Raw genomic sequence first — 6,324 nt, 5'->3', positions numbered from 1 at the left:
GCATTGTGCTGGCACGGTCCCCAAATACAAGAGGAATAATGATGGCAAACACAGTTCATTTTGTTTCTGCCTCCCTCTCATCACAGCTCCCCCTCCCCTTTCCCAACATTTCACTCACCCACCCAATCAAGGAAACAGGAGTTAAAACCATTACTGGCTTTGGTCTCCAAATCCTGATCTGCCCCAGGAGAAATTAGTCACCAAACAGGGACTATAGAACTGTACCAAAGAGACTGTTGGAGCAGCTGTGCATCATGACGCTGGTGACTGCAGCCACTGTGTATGCTGCTCTGTGGGTATTTTTTAGTCTCCCCTAACAGCTCATGAATTTTATAAACTAACCTCATTGTAACCAAACCATGAAATTGCACATTTAAACTTTGTCAACAAAGACTTTGAGGAAGCTAATATAGCTTTGCCTCATCTGTAGCATATCAGGCTCAGCTCCAGAACTCAGGAAGAGAACATCGAGGTATACAACTAGGGAGCCTCAAAATCCGGGTTCCAAGAAATCAGATGTAGATAACAAAGGTTATCTATGCAATCACCATCCCCTGTGACCAGGCCTAATTTCTTGGAGCAGAAACAGAAGTAGACATTCTATCATTTCCGTACCAAAGATTCCCTGAGACAGAAACCTTCCAAGCCCCACATTCCAAAAGTTACTGTAATCTGTCCATATCTGAGAAAAAAAAAACTCAAAAGGAAACTTAGGAAAAAATCAAGCTGATATGTGAATTCCTGTAAGGCTATCATGTAATCTGTGAAAAGTATTTGCAACTTGAGGCACCAAGGTGACTCAGTGGATAGAGAACCAGGCTTAGAAACTGGAGGTCCTGAATTGAAATCTGGACTCAAGCACTTCCTAGCTATGTGTCCCTGAGCAAGTAACTTACCTCCAGTTGCCTAGTCTTCACTGCTCTTCTGTCTTGGAACTTATATTTAGTAGCAGACAGAAGGTTAAAGATTAAAAAAAAAAAAGAAAAGGGATTTACAACTTGAACTTCTCCTTTCCTTCCAGATCCCAACTTCATAAATATGGTACTGAAAGAAACTTTAGAGGGCATCTAGTCTAACCCCTTCATTTTATAGATGAGAAAAATGAGGGTCAATAAGGTTAATTAAAGCCACATCAAGAAGAGTAACAGAGTGAACCCAGATCTTCTTTTTCTTTAATCTATAGAACAAAATGAGAAATAGTTGCTAAAAAGGAAGGAAGGACTAAGAAGCAAAGTGGTATTGAATCAATCAACATTTACTTTTTAGGCATTTACTTTATGCTCTTAGCCAGGGATACAAACACAAAGAATTGGACAATCCCTCAAATGTCTAATGTGGAAAAGAAGAACCTATAGAATATGCATCTATATAAAGTTGAAAAATTAAGAAAAAATCAGCATATGCAATGTATTTGAATACAAGGTAGAATCAGGAGAAAGGGCAATAGCATGGAAGAAGGGATCAAGAAAGGCTTCTTGCTTCATTCTTTTTTTAAAATTTAAACCCTTATTTTCTATATTAGAATTGATACTAAATATCAGTTCTAAAACAGAAGGTCAGTAAGAACTAGGCAATTGGGGTTGAGTGACTTGCCCAGGGATACATAGTTAGGAAGTATCTGAAGCCACATTTGAACCCAGGAACTTCCTATCTCCACTCTTGGCTTTCTTTCCACTGAGCCACCTAGCTTCCCCTTAAGCTGTGTCTTAAAGAAAGAGAGAGGCTTTGAAACAGAGGTAATGAGGGAGGACTTTCTAGGTATGTGGGATATTGTGTAAAACCTGTTAGACTTGAAATAAAAATGAACTGGATTTGAATCTTGCCTCAGACACTAGCTATATGACCCTGGACAAGCTACAATTTCTCTGACTTAATTTCTATGGCATAAGAAAGTGAGGATTTTGGACTCAATGACATTCAAGGTCCCAGATCTAATTGTATAATACTTTTAATTATGTAATAGACACACACATACACATACACACATACACACACACACACACACACACACACACACACGAGAGTCAATTGATGGACTAAATTCCTAGGTACCACTGGATCTGGCCAATATACAGTTACATCTTTAATTGGCAGCCATTCCTAATGACCTCCTCCAGTGTGCCAAATTCCCTATTTGGGGAGGCCCAGAAAGAAGGTCCTTAAGTGAATGGAGTGCTAATTCATCTCTAGGTTAAGGGAGAAAGAACCACAGCACTGTTTCATTTGCCTTATTAGAAGGGTGGCAGCCTCCTGAGATAGATGGGGTGCTGGATGCTGCCAGCTGGTAGAAGGGTAGGGGAAGTCAATCCTCAGAGAACCTTTGATGATGCCAGGTTTTCACTGACACAAAACAATGGATGAGTTGTTCCCTTATATAGGAAATGAGTCACAGTTGAGTTATATGTCAGAAATAAAGCTCCAGCCCCCAAACCACCCCCTTAGTCTTTTGCAGCTCTAGCAAAATGAACCACTGGAGACTCTAACAAATGGAATCAATTTATTCCAGAAATTCATCAAATGAAAGATCATGCCACTACTACTTCCGTGAGGAAACCATTACATTTTAGTTCTCTTGGCCACTATCTCCTCTGAGCTCTATAAGTACATAATAGTGGATATTGGTTTAGATGACCTCAAAGATTCCAGCTCTAAATCTAGGAAACTATAGCTTTCTATCTAGGTTGTCCAATTTAGATACATGGGGATGGACCCTAAGGACTCTATGATGTTTCCTGTCACTAAATAAATAGGTTTCCATTTCCAAAACTAGCTCTGGAGGTAGATTAATTCCTACTAGTTCTCTGCCTACAATTTGGGTAGTTGTAACTAGATGAATGATGGTGCCTCAAGCTAGGCATTGTAATTCCAACAGTTATGCTTTCCCTGGGTACGGATAATGAGGAAGAATATACATTAGCACACAAATCATGATAGCATAGTGATGCAGAGTTTGGCACCATAGCTCAATCAGTAAACATTTATTAAGTACCTACTATGTGCTAGGCACTATACTATGCACTGGGGATATAAAAAAGGCAAAAAAAGTTCCTCTTCTCAAATATAAATAGATATACAGATATATACATGATAGCATTAAGGAAGGTCAGGAAATATTTCTTGTAAAAGGTAGGACTTTAACTGAGATGTGAAGGGATTCAGGGAAGTCAGGAGGGAGAGCTGAGGAGAGAAAGTAGTACACGTATAGGAAAGAGGCAGTAAAAATTCCCAGAATAAGATGGAGTGTCTTGTGTAAGGAACAGCAAAATGGAAGATCAGTGTCAGTGGATGAACAAATACTGGGATGGGGAAGCAAAAGGGGGAGAAGGGAATAAGGTAATTGAAATAAGATTGGAAAGGTGAGAAGATTGTGCCTGGATTTGAATATCGAAAAAGATTTTTATATATCATCCTTGGGAGCTTCTGGAATTTATTAAATGAAATGTGGTTGATGCAATCAGATCTGCACCTTGACATCAGAAGACCTGAGTTACAATACTGGTTTTGACCTACTCATTGTATAACCCTGGGGAAGTCATTTAAATCTCTTTGGGTTTCAGTTTTCTCATCTCTAAAAGTATAATATTGTCATCTTCCTTGCCTGTATCACAATGATCAAATGAGTTATTGTAGGTGAAAATAGGATGGATCACCAACATAAAGAGCTACCTTAAGTAAAAACACACTATAGAGCCAGATTTAAATATATTATGTTGTGCTTGCTTTGGCAGCACATATACTAAAATTGGAATGATACAGAGAAGATTAGTATGGTCCCTGCACAAGGATAACATGCAAATTTGTGAAGCATTCCATTCCATTTTTTTTTGGAATCAGAATGAAAATGAAAATATACAATTTTTCAATTGTTTTTCGGGTTCATGGTTGGTGGGGTTGGTTTATGATATTAACCACTTACAAAAATGAACAATATGGAAATATGTTTTGCATGGTAATGCATATATAACCCAGATCAAATTGCCTGCCAACATTGGGAAGGGGGAGGGAAGAGGAGGAGGGAGGTAAGTTCGACCATATAACTTAGAAAAATGTGTAGAAATTTATTACATGTAATTGGTAAAATAATAATAATATATCTTATAAAATAAATTAAAATAAGTGAATAGATTAGATCCCATGTGCCACTACATGCCCACTGGACCAGAGACAATGCAATGGAGAACTTAATCCTTTCAGCTCTGGAACTCCCAAGCGTGATCCTGATCCTGATTGGCAAGTGCCTCTTCTACCAGTATATATCTAAGAGAACTCCATCTTCTTGGCCATCTGTCCTGCCATCATGGATGTTCTTTTCATCACAAGTTTCACCCTTCCTTTCTCTCAGCTCTAGAACTATAATCAAATAAATTCTCCTATTGCTCCTGAAATAAATGTGTTGTCTATTCCTCCAAGAACTCATTCACCATTTGTGTGAGTTTTCAGTCAAAATACCCTTCGCTATATGTATTGTTTCCCCTCATTAGAACATAAGCTCTTTAAGGGAAAGGACTGCTTCACGTTTGCATTTGTTTTCCTAGAACTTAGCATAGTTTTACTCATATAAATAGCTCTAAATAATCTTATTTATTCATTTTAATTACCTTCTCTCAGTAATAATTATCACTAGTTATTGATACTTACTCAATAAAACCATTAGTAGAACAAGAGACCAGAGCTTTACCCCAGAGCACTAACATCTGTTGAAGGGGCATGCTTCTTTCATAGGGGAGCTGCCATCACCATGATTTGGTTGGCAATTTTTTCATTAGTCCTCAACACCACAGGATGGTAATTGCTCAGAAGCTGCCACCCCTTAGAGTTCTATCATCATGATGCCCCTCTCCCTGTGACATTTTCCCTCTCAATTCCCACTGGATCAAGAACTAGACACCCTGGGGACCCACCCCACCCCAATCTGCCCATAGTCTTTTGGTCCTCCACACCGATGCCATGTAGCCTCTTCCCCCTCCACAGCTGATTCTGACCCAAGCATAATCGTTTCTAATTATAGCTGTTTGTTTAACATGACTGGTTTCCCTTACCATGGTCAAGTAAAGAATATTCATTCATCCTAAATTCCTTCCTGAGTTCAAAACCCCTCTTGCCTGTCGTAGTAATATGTCATGCTTTGGCTTAGGAACAGCACATCCATCGCAGCATGAAAGCTACCACTTTGGCCTCTTCCCCCTACTTCAGGAATCAACAGAATTTAAATAGCTACTTATAACTTATCCAAGAGATGGCACTAATTACTTCCTATCCTGTTCCTCTTCGAGTAGTCCCAACTCTAACTGTGTGTTTCGGTGCAAGAGATTGTGCTGAGAAAATCCAAAACTTGTATCATGTGCTTATTTCTACCCTTAACAGTTATCTATATCTGAAGAAAGCCTAATGATTGGGTACATGTGGCCAAACCCAAAGCTCTACCATTCACTTGTTGGCAGCTATCTGACTGACACCTAACAAGGAAACAGCAAGCCTCCCTCTGGCTAATTTTGAAAAGTAAAAATCAGTGGCAAAAGTCTCATTCCCTTTAGATTTGATTCTCCCTGTTTAATTCAGGAAGACTAGAACAGGATACTAAAGGCAGAAGAGTCTCTCATCAGCCCACCTCTTATAATCCTCAATTCAGACACCATTTTTTCCCCTGAAAGAATTGAAAGTTATCTTACCACTTGGCATATGGCACAATGAGAAAGGTACTGTGAAGCTGAGAAAGACATCTCTGAATTCTGCATTGCTACACAATTGTAAATTGTTCAATAAAGCACAGTAAGATTTAATAGTCTAGCACATTCTATAAGAAGTTGGCAGAATGGATGTGGCATCAAACTTCAAACCAAAATGAAGATCTAAAGTGTTATAGTAGGGTCTAGTCAATCTCCACAGCTCTACTGCCTAAACCTAGCATAAAACACAAGCTGAGCAGCCCTGACAAGCCTAGGTAAATGTTACATGACACAACAGAATTGGCAGAAATGACATCTTGAAATGTGTCTACTCTACCAGCTTGGAGTCATGATATGATAGGGGAGTAGCCCTGAGTTCTGAAATAAGAATGTGGAGAAGCAGACTAAGCAAAATCCCAAAGCCACTGATAACCAAATGAACAGAGTGGGGCAGTCCTAAACAATAATGACTTTGAAGAATGGGTTTAAATAAGATGGACAAACTGAGGCTTTCTAGGCTAGAGCAGACAACGGATCATCTTAGGGGAAATGTGGGGGGATGAGAAAAGGGATGGCTTCTTATAGCCAAAGGCTTTGGACTGATCAGAAGACAAAGAGATCAAATTCCAAATTAGGATAAACTCTGCAAATAGCAGCG

The 6,324-nt window shown here is 39.2% G+C and overlaps 1 non-coding gene across 1 annotated transcript; it reads left to right on the top strand.

Moving 5' to 3' along the window:
- The first annotated feature begins 3,712 nt into the window (after window positions 1-3,712).
- Window positions 3,713-3,824, top strand: LOC123243336. Its single transcript, XR_006505884.1, has one exon. It is a non-coding gene; the product is annotated as a U6 spliceosomal RNA (small nuclear RNA).
- The last annotated feature ends 2,500 nt before the right edge of the window (window positions 3,825-6,324 follow it).

Source organism: Gracilinanus agilis, chromosome 3 (genome assembly GCF_016433145.1).
Source record: "Gracilinanus agilis isolate LMUSP501 chromosome 3, AgileGrace, whole genome shotgun sequence".
Taxonomy (NCBI): domain Eukaryota; kingdom Metazoa; phylum Chordata; class Mammalia; order Didelphimorphia; family Didelphidae; genus Gracilinanus; species Gracilinanus agilis.
Note: the sequence above shows the minus strand (reverse complement) of the source record. Positions and strands in the feature narration are given on the sequence as shown.